The 18,048-nt window shown below is 41.3% G+C and overlaps 3 non-coding genes across 3 annotated transcripts; all 3 read right to left on the minus strand.

The window, feature by feature from the left end:
• Positions 1-7,645: 7,645 nt before the first annotated feature.
• trnas-aga (transfer RNA serine (anticodon AGA)) lies at positions 7,646-7,727 on the minus strand. Its single transcript has one exon. It is a non-coding gene; the product is annotated as a tRNA-Ser (tRNA).
• A 122-nt stretch (positions 7,728-7,849) lies between these two features.
• trnak-uuu (transfer RNA lysine (anticodon UUU)) lies at positions 7,850-7,922 on the minus strand. Its single transcript has one exon. It is a non-coding gene; the product is annotated as a tRNA-Lys (tRNA).
• A 620-nt stretch (positions 7,923-8,542) lies between these two features.
• Positions 8,543-8,624, minus strand: trnas-aga (transfer RNA serine (anticodon AGA)). The gene has a single exon. It is a non-coding gene; the product is annotated as a tRNA-Ser (tRNA).
• Positions 8,625-18,048: the final 9,424 nt, after the last annotated feature.

The raw sequence follows: 18,048 nt of genomic DNA on the forward strand, positions 1-18,048 counted from the left end.
CTCCTCTTATGGACTTGGGGATGTGTTCAATACCGATTAACTTGAGTGTATTCGGACTACCATGGCTTGTATCTCTGTAATGAATGGCCATAGGATATAGAGGGTTACAGATTCGAATGGCGTTTTTATGCTCTGATAGTCGTATCTTTAGTTTTCTAGTCGTCATCCCTATATAGAAACATCCACATGGACACTCTAACCTGTAGATCACAAATGAGGTATTACAATTAATGAAAGATCTTATTTTCAGTTCGGAGTCAGAGGTTACGTCTCTAAATGTTTTTGTCCTGATCATATTATCGCAGTGATTACAGTTGCCACACCTGTAATTTCCTGCACTTGAACTTAACCAGGTATTGGCTTTCTTAGGAGAAAGATGACTTCTCACTATTTTGTCTTTAATTGTTGGTGCTTTCCGAAATGCAATGGAAGGAGATTCGGGCATGACTTCCCTGAGATAAGGGTCACTCATAACTATTTCCCAATTCTTCTTTATAATTTTCTTAATTCTGTTTGCCTCTGTGCTATACTGTGTCACGAAATATACAGAGTTATCTGGATCCTGTGATTTACGTTTTTGTTGTAATAGTTCGTCTCTACTGATGTTTCTCACTTTATTGTATGCTTTGTTAATCACGCTATTTTTGTAACCCCGTTCCTTAAATCTTTGAGTCATGTCTTGTGCTCTGATGTTAAAATCTTCTTCCTTATCACATATTCGTTTCAGCCTCTGGAACTGGCCAACAGGAATATTCTCGGTCATCCATAAAGGATGAAAGCTATCTGCTCTCAATATAGTGTTTCTGTCAGTTTCTTTTCTAAATATAGTAGTATGCAGCGCACCACTACTTTCTTTGAAGATTTTTAAGTCCAAGAAATTAATCTGAGTATGTGAATAGTCAAGACTCAGCTTCAGATTTACATTGGTATTATTAAGATAAGCGTGAAAAGCTATTAAATCCACCTCCGATCCTGTCCATATCAATATAATGTCATCTATATATCTTCCCCACCACTCCACATATTTTAAATATGGGTTTAAGTCAGAAAATACAAAATTCTTTTCCCAAAATCCCAAAAACAAATTTGCATAATTAGGGGCAAAACATGCACCCATAGCTGTACCTTTAATTTGTTTATAGAATTTATCTTGAAACAAAAATATGTTGTTTTTCAATGTCCATTCCGCTAGTTGTATAATAAAACATGCAGGTGTCCTTTCGGTAGATGATCTCATATCCAGATAGTATAATAGTGCTTCCAGTCCATCTTTATGGTCTATGTTTGTGTACAGTGATTCAACATCCATAGTCACCAAAATAGATGATTCAGGTGTTTTAGTCTTTTTAATGGTATTTAATACATGGGTAGTATCCTGAATAAATGAAGGAAGTTTTCCAACCAATGGTTTGATAAAGCTGTCTACAAATTTTGAAGCTGGCTCTGTAATAGATTCATTTCCACTAATTATAGGTCTCCCTGGCGGATTTTCAAGATTTTTATGTATTTTAGGAAGCATATAAAATGTAGGAATCCTAGGATTTTTACAGGAAAGAAAATCACATTCATTTTTTGAAATCCATCCCTCATCTTTAGCATGTGATAAAATATCAGTCAGTTCATTTGTCATTACTTCTATTGGATTGGATCTCAGGCACTGGTAGTACTCACGGTTTTGAAGTTGTCTCAAGGCTTCTTCAATATACTGATCTCTGCCCCATACAACAACAGCACCTCCCTTGTCCGCTCTTTTTATTACTAGCTCTTCGTTATTAGAAATCCAGTTCAAAGCTTCTCCTTCTTCTTTTGAAAGATTATATTGTTTTCGTTTTTTTGAAGTGAAGATCTTGTCAATGTCATACATTACTTTCTTGTAGAAGGAGTTCAAAGTTGGATTAGATGAACCTGGCATGAATGTTGACTTGGGTTTGAATGTTGTTGCCTTCTTGTCATAGGTACGAGTAGCTGCTTCAGAAGTGTACTACAAAGCTTTCAGTTGAAGACTCCGATGAAACTTGAATAGGTCCACTTTAGTTTGAAAATCTTTGGCTGTATTTATAGGGGCATAGGACAAACCTTTTGACAATACAGAAACACAGCTTGTTGATAGAGTAACCTTTGAAACATTTATCACTTCATCCCCTTTGTTTGGCTCCTGGTGTATCTGCCTTGAATTGGGAATCTTGGTAGGTCTCTTTCTTCCTCGTCTCGTCTTCCGCTGTCTTGTCTTCTCAATCTCTGAATAGTTTGATTTGGCTTGATATTATGCAATATACTATTTCATTTGCTGAATTCTGCTCCCTGTTGGTTACCTTGCGTAGTGTGTGACCAGGTGTTTACTATTTAGATTAATGAACTGCTATTTAAAATGCACTTGTGACTTTGTTTGTTACACACACCCTGACGAAGGCAATAGCCGCAACGCGTAGGTGTATCTGTCACCATTTTTAATGATAGAAGCCATGATTCAATAAAGGCTTTTTACTTTTTTGTATACACAATTCGAGTGCCTTGGATTATTACTTTGATTTTGAGCATTACTATCCCAAGCAACCAAAGAGCACCGAGATTTTACACCCTGTGCAGCACTTCAAATGCATCTTTATGCTGTGATGAAGGTATTCTCAGTGTTTTGGCCCAAAATGAAACCAGTGAGTGTAGTTTTAAGTAGTAACGCTGAGCATAGTAATCCATTATCAATGTAAAGCAATTAACTGCATTACCCATCCGGCACCGCAAACAGGAAGTAACTCGTGTGACAGTGAAACGCTCCAAATCCAAACATTTACTTAAAATATAACCACGGATACTATAAAGCCGACATCGTTAAACATCAGGCCGCAAACAAGGTTTTATCAACGTGACCAAAGTAACAGTTATCAGGCATACAAACCGCGCACATATACAGCGGCAGTACAGCGGTAGCGCAAACAAACAAACTTAAAACCGCAGCACAATGGATAGAAACAGCATCTTTCCGGTGATCACATCTCTCCTGATGAGACAACAAGCCAAAACTAGTACTCGCTCCTGCTTATAGCCCGTACTCATTCATTACTGGATTCTAACACACCGTTTTTTGGGGATTTTTACTGGTCCACGTTTCAACTCTTGACTGGCCCGTCCTTCAATCAGGGAAGTGAACCTCCCGCCTATTAACCTGCGTTACATTGCTGCTTAACACCCGTGAAGTAGTGAACACGACAGAGTGAGTTCAACAGCAAGCAGTAAAATCAGCCGCATCACAGGTGGACTCCACATGCACAAACAACAGGTTCTTCTTTGCTGCTTTTTAATCTAAGTTGAACTGCATTAGACAGTTTGTCACACAAAGCATGACATTCCAAAGATTTGGATTACAGGAATACAATCTGGTGTATTTTATGACAGCATATTAATAAAAATATGCCCCACGATAAACAATATTACAGAAATATTGCATGATTATGGTTAAATGATCACACAATTATTTTATGAATTCAATATTTTAAACTGTAGTATTGTTTAAAATGTATACTTTGAAATGCCAAATCATAACAGTGTAAAATTTTATAATTTCAAATGAAATAAGTTCATAATCCTGATTTGGACCAAATGATCACTGGATTGATCTGGGCCACATTCCTTCCATCAACAATCGGCCCTCACCGTTGCCACAATGCCCAGTTCTGGCTGAAAGGATACGTGCTATTGCCGACAGAAGGCCAGCAGTGCTAGCTTGAGGCCACATTCGGCCCAAGCTTGCTTGCGATGTGGGTTTGTGTGGATTAATCATGACATTAAGATAACAGGTAATTGTTTCTTTATACTGTGTTTCGATCATTAAAAGTGTACTGTCTCCATCTGATTCAGCTCATCACTTTGTCAATAGAAAGGGGACTAAAAATATATATTTTTCCCCAATTGTCCCTAAAGACAAATGAAGAGATATGTCTAACAACCAACAACACAGTGATGTGCTCAACACAAAACACTACTGGGAATATCCCGTCTTTATGTTTACATACCTTTTGCATTATCAGTATTACACTTATATTATTGTATACTTGTGTTATTATATACTTGTATTACACTTACATTTATATTGTTACAGCAGTACAGTAATGCGTACTATTATATGGGGGAAGCAAGAATGGCAGACAGGAAAAATGTATTTAAGTGCAGGTGCGGTACCTTAATGAAAACAAAGCCAAAACCAAACCAATACAAGGGAACACGGAGAGCAGGGCACCATGGCGGAGCAGAGACAACACCAAATTATGTTTTTTGAAAATGTAAAACTGCAGAAAGTTTTCAGTGATGGGTAGGTTTAGGGTTAAAGGGATGGAGTCTATACAGTATAAAAATCATGCCTATGAAAAGTTCGCATAAAACAGGGAATACCAACCTGTGTGTGTGGTCCAGGACCAAATGTCCCTACAAGGATAGTAAAAAACATTTTGTGGGGAAAAATGTAAGTTCTTATGAAAAGAAAAATCTTATAAATCAGGGATTTTCAACTCTAGCCCTTTCCTGCAGTTTACCTCCAACCTTGAAAAAATTCACCTGCTTGTAGCTTTACCCTTTACTTTAATTTGCTTTTTAAGGTGTGATTGATTAGGGTTGGAGCAAAACTCCTGTTAAAAAAAAAACGCTGTTATCTATGCAGAAACAAAAGTGTGTGTTGGGTTGTTGGGTTGTTGGTTGGGTGGGTGAGTGTGTTTTTTGGGGTTGGGTGGTGGTATGTGTGTAGATGTGTGTCTAAAACAGAGGATTATTACGGAGCGCAATCCTCTCAGCTGACTTGGCTTTGGGAATATTTGGGAAGAACGTTCTGAATACCAGCCACTTTCTTTTAACAACACAAGATGTTGGACCATAATATTACAGCATAACAAAGAAAAAAAAAACAATTTGATAGAAAAAAAAAACATTTTATTCTATGCACATACTCAATGGATTTAAAAACAACTTTTTATCTCCTTTTTAAAACATGTCTAGGCATTTTCTTTTATGGAAATAAACTTCTTTGAGTTTAACTTCTTAAACTCCACTCATTTTCACAACCAAATGGACTGAATTAATAGCCTACCTCAAGATTTCAGATAACTAAACATATATAAATGGTTTTTCAAAATGCAAAGATGGACTCTGACATTTCAACTGGGAGCCGAGGTGGATATGAGGTAAATTATTATTATTATTATTATTATTATTATTGTAAGTAGTAGATGTATCCATGGTATAATTTATTTGTTATTTATACAACATTCAGTTTTGGTTCTAAACTTTGTTTTAACTTTCAAAGAATGTTTTCTGCAACCCAGTTTTTGAGCTTGATGAAGAAAATGAGGAAAACAAAGAAAATTTCAAAATTGACATATACCTTGAATCTACTAAAAATCCAGCTGCAGGTAAGTGTGCATACCTTCTGATATATTTAATATAGGATATTCTTAGTTAAATGTTTAAATGTATACATTTTATAACACACTTGTAATATGTACAGATTTAAAGATTTAAGACATTAAGTTGTATGGAATCCTTACCAGCACTATAGTGCATACACACTGACCCACTCTGTAGTCACCTCCCTAGTCAGAGTTTTGGCCGCTGGAAGTTTTTCAAGAAAGTACTCCCGGTTAGTTTCCTGGGCCCCAAAACTGTGCGTTTTTACGTGAAAAAATTATTTGCGTTTCAAAGCTTGATTAATTTAACACACAAAAAACACGCCGGTCAAAATTCATACCTCAGTTTTAATCGGCACTATTTTCTTTCCATTTCTATCAATCCGCGCTGCTGTCAACGTCAACAGTGCGCACGTTCCGACCAGCTGTTCCATAGTGTTTACACAATCGATTACGAAACAACGTAAAAAGTAGAAAATGAACGATGGTGCGAACTTGTAAATTTCCAGGCTGTGACCACAAGAATGTGCCGGGATCACCGTTCAGATTCCATCGTTTTCCTGTTTCGGATATAGCTACGAGACAGCTTTGGCTGGTTGCAATCGGCTACTCTGCGGGAGCTAAAATATCCAGAATCAAGGATTATCGTGTGTGCACAGTGCTGTACCAGTACCACGGGTACGCTCTATTTACTAACTTTATGATCCCATGTCTAAACTGTACGGTAAACAAGCTGATGTTTAGACTCCAGTGGAAAATACATGAAAAGATGTGTAATATAAAAACATTATATAGGGATATAGGTACAATTTGCTGAGAAAACTATTTGATTTAGTTCACTCTCTCTTCCCGTTCTATCTCCATCTGTTGAAGTACGGCATCGGTACTCCGGTTCATAAAGGTATCCCTTTGGCGTTGTGCTAAAATTACTTTCATCCTCATCTGTTCCGTCTGACATTGTGCTAAAATTGGTTTCATCATCAGAAGTTTCGCAGTCAGACATGTTGTCAGCGAGTCGCGCTATAAACAGCTGATCGGAACGTGCGCACTGTTGACGTTGACAGCAGCGCGGATTGATAGAAATGGAAAGAAAATTTAGCCGATTAAAACTGAGGTATGAATTTTGACCGGCATGTTTTTTGTGTTAAATTAATCAAGCTTTGAAACGCAAATAATTTTTTCACGTAAAAGCGCACAGTTTTGAGGCCACGGAAACTAACCGGGAGTACTTTCTTGAAAAACCTCCAGCGGCCAAAACTCTGATCAGGGAGGTGACCACAGAGTGGGTCAGTGTGTATGCACTATAGTGCTGGTAAGGATTCCATACAACTTCATGTCTTAAATGGGCGAACTAACCCTTTAAGCACCTTTCATTGTTGCAGTGAATCTAATCTATGTATTCCATTTACTATATTTTTGGCTTAATGTCTTTATAAAAGGTCACAGTGTGGTAAATGACTGTTTGATGACTTTAAGAGAACAGCTGGGTGGCCATGGAACAATAATGGTGTCAACCGGTGTGTTTTTGATTTTGGCTGTTCTTTGCATCATACTGCTCCTTGTTCTCAACCGTGAGTAAGCAAATCCAATTTTTTATGGTATCTTTACACGCTTCAATGCTGTTGACTTGCCGCGCTCTTATCGTTATTGTAAACTTGTGTCAAAGGCGCAGTTGTTTGTAGCAAATAGCAAGCCCGCGGCACTCTAGGTAACAGCCAGCGAGTGTACTGACACCTAGCGATTAGAAAATATACACGCACCATATTCTCTCTGAAGCAAGATTCTTCCGAAATAAATAGGAGCGTTTCGTTTTCAGTCTTTTCTCTAAGGGTTCGAACCTGAGAGCTCGTGCTTTCAAAGAAGGTCCCAGTTTCAATTCACTCGAACATCGAGAGCACATCAAGGGTACGCGCCGTGCACATAAAGAGTAGTCTGAAGGACGGGGTGAGGACAGCTGGTGACATGGAGCTCAATTTCAATGGCACCCAGAAAATCTTGCCATGACCCGGATTCGGACCGGGGTTGCTGCAGCCACAATGCAGAGTACTAACCACTATACGATCATGGCGAGCTGCCGGTCTACCTGACGTGTCCCTGAATACAAAGGGGCCTTGTCATCTTTAGCTTGCAGACAAAACTGTTTCTTACCAACATAACTCTTTTCAAGGATAATCCTGTAACAGTGACTTTTTTTCCTTTTATAAAGTCTAAGCTAGGCCTCCAGAAGGTTACAAACTAAAGCAGGTGCAGGCTGTCAACGTAGTCGGCAGGATTCGAACCTGAGCGGGGAGACCCCAATGGATTTCTAGTCCATCGCCTTAACCACTCGGCCACAACTACAAGCTGGCTGAAAGGGGCATGTCGTTTGTGGATTGGTGCCTTGCAGCGTCGCTGCCCGAGGCCAGTGTAGATCAGCAAGAACTCAACAACAAAACGTACCGCTCCACAAAAAGAGGCTCGTTCGCCCGAACAGGGACTTGAACCCTGGACCCTCAGATTAAAAGTCTGATGCTCTACCGACTGAGCTATCCGGGCTCTTGCTCGAGAAGCGTGCGTGCTGCGTCGGAACGCACAGCAAAATGAATCATATTGGCGCAGAAAAAAAGAGTGTCCTCCAATGCATTGCGTTTCCTTCTTCGAAGATTCAGAATGGCCGTCAAAACGTCTGCTATGTCAAAATATATTGGCAAATTAGTGGGAATGCAGCCTATTAGACTGATGATAATAGTAATTAAAGGAAAATAATGCTAGGAAAAAGAACAAAAACTCACTGCTACTTGTCTGGAAAGCCTCTTCACACGCTTCAATGCTGTTGATTTGCCGCGCTCTTATCGTTATTGTAAACTTGTGTCAAAGGCGCAGTTGTTTGTGGCAAATAGCAAGCCCGTGGCACTCTAGGTAACAGCCAGCGAGTGTACTGACACCTAGCGATTAAAAAATATACTAACCACTATACGAGCACGGCGAGCTACCGGTCTACCCGACGTGTCCCTGAATACAAAGGGGCCTTGTCATCTTTAGCTTGCAGACAAAACTGTTTCTTACCACCATAACTCTTTTCAAGGGTAATCCTGTAACAGTGACTTTTTTTCCTTCTATAAAGTTTAAGCTAGGTCTCCAGAAGTTTACAAACTAAAGCAGGCGCATGCTGTCAACGTAGTCGGCAGGATTCGAACCTGTGCAGGGAGACCCCAATGGATTTCTAGTGCATCGCCTTAACCACTCGGCCACGACTACACGCTGGCTGAAAGGGGCATGTCGTTTGTCGATTGGTGCCTTGCAGTGTCGCTGCCCGAGGCCAGTGTAGATCAGCAAGAACTCAACAACAAAACGTACCGCTCCACAAAAAGAGGCTCGTTTGGCCGAACAGGGACTTGAACCCTGGACCCTCAGATTAAAAGTCTGATGCTCTAAGCTGGGGAACAATAGTCTGTTTGAGGAAGGGCAGAAGGAAAAAGAAGAGGAAGAAGGGGAAGAAAGAAAAAATGAAAGGAAAGGGAAAAGGTAAACCCACCTTTCACCCTTCTGTGTGATTTTTGGTAGATTGGTATTCATATTTTACAGAAAATTGCCTTTTTATATATTTCATGGGCAAATCACTGACGTGAACGGCGTCGGTTCGAGTCCCACCTCTGACAAGGTTGAAATCACCCAATATCTTTTCTATTATTTTCTTAATGAATGAACACATATGTATAGATTTCATGTGCTTTTTTGCCTTAACACATATTTTATAAAAACATATTTCTCCTTGTATGGATACATGTTAAAATGTATTTATTATATGAATATGTGGTTTCTTGAAATGTATTATTTATTTTATTATTTCACCATTGAATATAATAAATCTTTATTATCTTTTTTAAATTACTCTCTTTTCTAACTGAACTATATTTATTTTTTGAGTAAATTAATAAATGGAGCATTGACATCACGCTGACATTATGGATACATCAGAGGTGATTAATAAAAGATTGAAGTAAATTGTCAATTACAGTTTTTTTCAGTCGCTAACAAGCGTTTGTCCAACCAGTTGTCACATTTTCAAAACTCTAAACACAATTAGCACAGCATCAGTCTTTTGTGGCCATACCATGCACACATTTCATGTCGTTTTCACACAATATGCAGTCAGTGAACACATTTCCACAATGCTTACATTTTCTTAACAGACAATACCTCCCAACAAAATTATGGATTGTTTTTGTTGTATTTACAAATGTTAACACACACCATCCCACAATAGCAAAAACAATATTCCAAACCTTAGATACAGTATAAAAACCTCTGCTTCTGCAATGATATCAGTTCAAAAACAATATATCTCAGCTGATACAACAAACAATTGAATAATTGAGACACAGCTGATTTATGTTGGGTAAATTGGGCCAATCATAGCTGATTCCAGTCTGGCTTAGACTCAGTGGCAGGGGTTATTTTTTTCTATTACATTGACACTTATACAGTAAAAGGAGGACTTTGAGGAGTGATGTTTTTGGACACAGAAACAGAAAAAAACACACTGTAATGTCTGGACGAGGAAGAGTAAGAGCAAGGGGCCCAGGGAGAAGAGCAGGCCCAGTGAGAGATGCAGTGAGAGGTGCAGGTGCAGTGAGAGATGCAGTGAGAGATGCACTGAGAGGTGCAGTGAGAGATGCAGGTGCAGTGAGAGATGCAGGTGCAGTGAGAGGTGCAGTGAGAGGTGCAGTGAGAGGTGCAGTGAGAGATGCACTGAGAGGTGCAGTGAGAGATGCAGGTGCAGTGAGAGGTGCAGTGAGAGGTGCAGTGAGAGGTGCAGTGAGAGATGGAGTGAGAGATGCATTGAGAGATGCAGGTGCAGTGAGAGATGCAGTGAGAGATGCAGTGAGAGTTGCAGTGAGAGTTGCAGTGAGAGTTGCAGTGAGAAATGCAGTGAGAGGTGCAGTGAGAGGTGCAGTGAGAGGTGCAGTGAGAGGTGCAGTGAGAGGTGCAGTGAGAGTTGCAGTGAGAGATGCAGTGAGAGTTGCAGTGAGAGATGCAGGTGCAGTGAGAGAGGCAGTGAGAGGTGCAGTGAGAGATGCAGGTGCAGTGAGAGGTGCAGGAGCAGTGAGAGATGCAGTGAGAGGTGCAGGAGCAGTGAGAGATGCAGGAGCAGTGAGAGATGCAGTGAGAGATGCAGGTGCAGTGAGAGAGGCAGTGAGAGGTGCAGGAGCAGTGAGAGATGCAGGTGCAGTGAGAGGTGCAGGAGCAGTGAGAGATGCAGTGAGAGGTGCAGGAGCAGTGAGAGAGGCAGTGGCCCTCATTTATCATTCTTGCGTAGAAACGGGCGTATATGTTGGCGTAAGATTATGCTTACACTCCTCTCACCGCCTGATTTATGAAGCTGTGCGTACCTTTGAAATCCAGGTGTACGCAATACCTGCCCTTGATAAATGCCGCGGCTGAAAACGATCGTCATTAGAATAACACGCCCCTATATATTCAAGTATCCGCCTCCCCCACACCCTCATTTTACACCATCGACACACGGAAGACGGCAAAGAGGAGACACTTCTCTGGAGATCGAGACCATCACCATCATGAAAAATTATTATTAAATCAAACAACAATATTGTTGATGATAAATTCAAAGTTAATTGTATTTTTTTTTTCAAAACGCTATAAATCCATCCATTTTTTGTCTAAAAAAACAACAACAAAAACAACAAGAAGAGAACATGCAACATATAATCAGGGACTCATACTATAAATTAATGTAAATTAAATAATTGCAACTGCATGAAATAAATAAAAGCCAAACAAAATAAATAGTAAAATAAATTAAATAGTAAAAATAAAATAAATATTTCCAATGTCACGTTCCAATATTGTCCACCACATAAAACAAATAATTTAAAAATAACACACAAATACAGTCCTTAAATACAACAATGTTAAAAATACATTCAAATCATTAAGTAACACATTTAGGCTAATAGTAATTCGTGCCGAACTTGAAAAAAGTAATGATAACAATATTCAGGCCTACTATTAGGCGTGTTGTAGCCATTAACTAAGTGCATTTAGTTTCATATTTGTTAAAAAATAATAATGTTATTTTTTCCCCATCTATGTTGATTATGAAAAGTGAACATAGGCTAAGATAGGATGCGCAATATATCGGGAGACATGCTCAGACATGATTTTGGCCACTTAATTAAGTTTTGTTTTGTAGAAAGCCTTTCTTTAAAGTGAATTTCGTTTTGTATAAATTGTATCTTAATTTTAATATTTTTTTCATCAACCAATTGCCTGGATTTAATAAATAAGAAGCAAATAGCAGACAATATAATCATGAGTCATGACATGGAGGTGCAGGCGCGGTCCCTTGCATTGCACGTGAACTGGGGCGCATCTCATCACAAATTAACCGAAACTCAGTATATGCCTCACAGACATGAGAAATATATCTATAAAGAAAGCTTGAAATGTCTTTAAACGAAACAATTATAAACGAAAAGAAATAGGCTACTCTCTCTATAGGCGCGTTCACTACGGAGATGGTGATCATCAATTTCATCTTTGCAGACACAACACTAGTTTATTAATAGAAATAAAATACAAATTTATTTTTAAAAATGGTGTTTATCGCGTTTTGGAAAAGAGCTCCTCATATCTTTTAGTTTGTCAGTGCGTTTTGTGGTGTTAGGAATTGTTTTTCTGCGCATTTCCGCACTAACTCAAAACGTGCGTACATGTACACCACCTCCTGACCTGGCGTAGGATTTGAGCGTGCCGTACGCCAACGTCCATATTGATAAATATCAAAGTCACCGTGGTTTTGGGTGTACGCTGGAAATTTGGTGTATGCACTTTTGATAAATGAGGGCCAGTGAGAGGTGCAGGAGCAGTGAGAGATGCAGGTGCAGTGAGAGGTGCAGGAGCAGTGAGAGATGCAGTGAGAGGTGCAGGAGCAGTGAGAGATGCAGGAGCAGTGAGAGATGCAGTGAGAGATGCAGGTGCAGTGAGAGGAGCAGGGCCAGGGAGAAGAGCAGGCCTAAATCATTTCAGTATACTCCCCTTCGTGCCAGGATCAGTCGGAACTCCATTCTGTGTGCCAAATCCAGCTGGTCCAAGATGGTCTTGCTACTGGAAATGTAACCCATCTTACAACCAGCGGCACTGCACCAGAGGGTCTCCGAGATCATCAGGTAGTACCTATCGACATCCAAAACCTGGCGGGCTCACTTGTGGGCTCCATAACCTGTGAGCTGTTTTCCACACACAGGACAGCACAGCCTGACCTTCCAAAGGTGGTATGGCATCCACAAGACAAGCCGGTGTGTGAAAAAATGCTCTGGAGTGGGGGCCTTGTATCGATACGTTTTTATTTATTAATTACCCATATGACTATGGAGTTCCTTGAAATGTGCTATACATATGAGATATATAGGCCCATAATAATAATAATTATAATAATGTTTTGACTCAGGCTCACTGAATGATTACTGAATGACGAGAAACAATTCTATGAACAATAAAATGTTTTATTTTTTAACAATAAAATATAACATTAAACTATGCACATAATAAAGAGTATAAATATAACATGGAGAACAGTAGTAAACACACAAAAGTAGAAACAATACGAGTATTAAAAAAAAACATAAAATAATTAAAATAAAAGTCCCTGAGTGGGGTCGAACCCCCAACCTAATAATAAATAACATATATAATAGTAATAAACACACAAAGATAAAAAACTTTATAAAACTATATACATAGTAGTAAGTATATATATATATATATATATATATATATATATATATATATATATATATATAAATATACAAAATATATAAAAAATTAGCTATTTCTTTTTCTTTACTTTTTCAAGCCACTGTTCTTTCGTAAGTGTCTCTGTGACAGGGCAGTAGATAGTCCCTCTAAACTGGCTGTGCCCAGTCGCTGCTGTCCTAAATTGTCCACACTTCCTGCAGGTATTTGCCTCAACCTTTCTGTGGTATGGACGAGGGACGGTGGGTTGAGATTGACTGACTGTGGCAGGAGCTGGGAGGACGAAACTGGGAGTGGCTGGGGCTACAGGAAAAGGGTTTTGGGGGACAACAAACAGTGTGAAGGTAGGGGTAGTGTGGGAGGCAAGAGGGACAGTCGCGCTGGGGCTGGGAAGGACAGGTTCTGGTTGAAGGCTGCCAACGGGCCGAGGAATTATTGGCCTCAGGGTTGTCAGCTTGGGTATGACTGCCTCAGTTGTATAGCTAGTGATGCGCCTTTTTAATCTAGCTTGCCCAGCTGTGCTTTGTGGCAGTTTGTAAATATGTTGCTCTCCCTGGACCTGGGGTGGAGCAACAGCACGTACACTGGCAGGTGGGAGAGCCTCAGCAGCAATACCAAGAGGGTCAGGCAGATCGATCCCCTGAAGCAGAAGAGTCTGATCTTGCTTCTTAACCCTGCCGTTGTGCCACTGAACCAGAGTGGTCTGATTTACCTCCACCAGCTGGAGAGTAGTGTCCTGCATGATGGCACCATTAGACAGGATCAGCTGCCGGATCTTTCGGTAATCTTGTAAAATAGGAGACCAGCGACTCAGCGTCACCTTCTCTTTCTTCCTCGGACTTTGATGGATGCGACAGAGCCTGATGAAAATGGCCTCCACGAGACGACAGCAGTCTGGCCATTGGGCAGGTGAAGCTGTAGATGCCAACACACTCCATTTCAGGCTGTCCACTCCAGGGTTGAAAACAGCCTTCTTTTTTGGAGACCTGAACCTCCCTGTTGTCAGCCTGTCCTGGTGTCTGGCAGCAAACTTCACTCGCTGCTTGTCATATTCAAGCAGACTCTGCCACAAGCACACAATGTCATCAACCTGAAGAAGGATAGAAGTATAGAGGCATAGCAGAGTTAAAAGGAAACTGGTAATTTTGCATACATAGTTCAGTAACACTGTTTTTACAGTCACATTGTGTTTTGTGTGGTCTTTTCCAAGTTAACAAACATTCAAAATGTTTACATACCTGCTGCCTGCTCAGTGTTAACCCTGTGCTTGTCTTCAGCTCTACCAAATACTCAGCCAGTCTGTCCACCCGGTCCATTCCTGGAATGTTCTGGTCATCCACAGCCTAAAACAGTATCATTTTAAATGGTAAAGAAAAAAAGAGATCAGTGAAATTACATCTTAATGGTAGTATTAATCAGTTTGTCGAATTACAAATTAATTTGCTCGTGGCAAGTTCCTATTGTGAAATTTACATACCAAAAGCTCTTCAGGCACATGAGTGGGGGAACCTGGTGCATACTGGTCTATGGATGTAGTTGGCTGAGAGGAGAAGGCGGCAGCAGCTGGCTGGGAGAAGGCAGATTGGGATGAGGCAGCAGCAGACTGGGATGAGGCAGCAGCAGACTGGGATGAGGCAGCAGCAGACTGGGATAAAGGAGCAGCAGACAGGGATGAAGGAGCAGCAGACAGGGATGAAGGAGCAGCAGACAGGGATGAAGGAGCAGCAGACAGGGATGAAGGAGCAGCAGACTGGGATGAAGGAGCAGCTGACAGGGATGAGGCAGCAGCTGACTGGGATGAAGGAGCAGCAGACTGGGATAAAGGAGCAGCAGACTGGGATAAAGGAGCAGCAGACTGGGATGAAGGAGCAGCTGAATGGGATGAAGGAGCAGCAGACTGGGATGAAGGAGCAGCAGACTGGGATGAAGGAGCAGCAGACTGGGATGAAGGAGCAGCAGACTGGGAAAAGGCAGACTGGGATGAGGCAGCAAAAGACTGGGAGAAGGCAAACTGGGATGAGGGAGCAGCAGACTGGGAGAAGGCAGACTGGGATGAGGCAGCAGCAGACTATGATGAGGCAGCAGAAGACTGAGATGAGGGATGAACAGGCTGAATTGTAGGTGGGTTATAGTTAGCTTCATCTTCAAGGAGGAAACTCAGTGTAGGGTCCTCATTGATGTCCTCCTCAAATCCCTCATCCTGCTCATCTACATTTACTTCCTCCAGCAGCTGGTCTGTCTGCTCATTGTCAGCATCTATTGACTGAAGTGGCTGCCCTGTCTGACTAAGTAGATAGTCTACTCCAATTAGCTCCCCTAAAAACAGAATGCAGTGTGTTAAACATATAGCCCTTGCATTAGCAAAGAACCATGTGCTGTAAAATGTACAGTGAGAGTCTTACCAGTGTACTGTGCAGGAGGTTGGAATGTGGGGACAAGCTTCTCTCCAAAAACATTTAGGCTGTTGGTGTTGATGCTTTGCACCACCTGCCCTACGTAGGTGAGAAGAGGGGAGGATTTTGTGGAAATTGATGCTGCTGCCCGGTCTTGGTTCCACCTGTTCAGGCCTTCCAGGAGATACAACTGAAAATTCAGTGTTTTAGCAGTGGTTCCTGTAAAGAAGTGAACAATGAAAATCATGAAACTGGGATAATGAGTTCCTTCAGAAAATATAAAGTGATATTAGATGTTCTATTGTGTTGAATATATACTATACTGCAAACACAATGAGCCACAAACCTGGAATGAACCTGTTTAGGTGGCAGTGGAAAGATTCAAGTGAGGTCGAGCCCCTAGCACATCTGTACTTCATGAGAACTAATCCTCCCTTGGTGGTGGTGGTGCCCGTCACAGTGTAGAGAAACACACCTGGCGGATCCTGGATGCACTTAACATGCCTCATCTCAAACACGCCAGATGTGCTCTATCCTCACTGTGTCCAGCAAAGGAACCCCCATCATATCTCTCCCCTTATCCCCCTTCAGTTCCTGCAGAAGCCTGTCAAGGTAGCGGGTTGTGGACTCCACCCCACGAGTCCTCCGACGGCAATAGAGCGCCAGCTCTTTTTTGGTGATGCGTCGGTCCACAAGGTTATCTGTGATGACAGGCCAACCTTCCTCCTGCAGTTGCTCTCTCTTTGCCCGCCGCAACAAAGCCACATCATCTGGGTCCCATTCAAAAATGCACGCAGAGAGACGTGACATGAAGACTGGGTATAGAGGATGAGCATCAGTGGTGCACCCCACTGCCAGCCGACGCATGAAGTGCCAGATGTCCAGCCTGATATTGAGGTCAGGCCATCCTCCAAATCTGGACTGTAGCTTGCTCTGCCCCTTCTCTATGCAGCAGCCACAGTCCACGTACAGCAGCAGTGGTGGAGCCACGGCCGCCTGGCTGTACCTGTTAATCAGTCCGGAGACCATGGTGTCCAGTGCTGGACCTTCCTGAGCAGTCAAGACACTGATAAGAATTTGTCCTGTCTCATTGCCAACAGAAGTCACCCACTGTGCTGTTCCCCTGGCTGTGCCTGACAACTTCTTTGTGATCTAAAATCAACCAAATTAAAAATATTAATAAAGCATAACACAAATCATTTTCAAACTTCACAACAGTTAAAACATCAGTAATAATGTCAAACAATTACCTGTTTGGTTGAGTCCATTTTCAAAATGGTCCCAAACGTGGAGGTTATGCTTGCCTTGATGTGGTCTATGCGACTGATAATGTCCCTCCCATAAACTGACAGCAGCCACTTGCTAGTAGGGACATCAATGGGCTCTGGAGGCTTTTGGCACATGACAGGTAAGAGGCTGGGGCGGTTGATAAAACCAGCACACTCCTCCATATAGTGCGCCAAACGGTCAAGCCACTCCTCCCCGTGGTTCTCCCTCAGCTGTTTGACAAGTCTTGTGGGACTGTTGCCCAGCGTCCGTTCCCTCAGCATGCGTATGACACGAATGTCACAAGCATACCTTTGTGTAAAAGAGAAGATTTGCTTATGTAATTTATTTTATGGTAAATAAAAAACACTTTTATTTTGCATTTACTTCATATTACACATTTCTGCTTCAGAATATAAATTATTAATTTTGAAATATGAATGTCTTTATTATAAACACATTACAAAATTCTGTACAAGGCGTGTAGATTTTATCTCACTTCTGTGTCAAAATCAGACGGAAAAGTCTTCTATGGGGCACATCGAGCTGGTCCAGGACAGTCTGACTGGTAGACAGGTAACTCAGGCAACACACAGTACACCTGAGAGTCTCTGTTACCATAAGGTAGTACCTGTCGATGTCCAGGACCTTCCCTGCTCTCTTGTGGAGGCCATATCCAGTCAGCTGCTTCCCACATGCAGGACAGAACAGTCTGAACTTCCACAAGTGGTAGGGCATCCACACCAGAAGCCTGTGATTAAAAAAGCGATCTGGAGATGGAGCCTGGTGGTAGATGAGGGAAGGGACGGGTGGCTCATACCAGAGCTTCAAGTCTGTCCTAAGTCTGCCAGAGTGAAAGATCGCAGAAGCAATCCACCTCTGATCCTGTGAGGGGATTGTCTGCCTCATTTTAGTGGGCAGCCAAAATTGATCTGGCTCGGATGCAGGAGCAGGTCCGGGCATAGAAGGGGCAACATGCTCCTCCTGATTCAAAAGCAATGAAAGATTAGAGATGTAATATTAAAACATTGTTTCTCTCAAGTTTGCATACAAGTAATTCTACAAAGGGGCATTAGGGGACATTTCATGTCCATTTATGATAATTAGCCTATATTTTCTTCAAACAAAATTATATTTAAGGCAGATTTGAGAACTGGTTCTCAAATGATTTAAAAAAAAACACTGTATACATGGCTAAATGGAAAAAAATAACACTCATATACATGTTTTACTTGAAGTTTAACATT

This window comes from Siphateles boraxobius, unplaced genomic scaffold (assembly GCF_051911475.1).
Source record: "Siphateles boraxobius isolate OS27281-9 unplaced genomic scaffold, OSU_SipBor_1 51, whole genome shotgun sequence".
Taxonomy (NCBI): domain Eukaryota; kingdom Metazoa; phylum Chordata; class Actinopteri; order Cypriniformes; family Leuciscidae; genus Siphateles; species Siphateles boraxobius.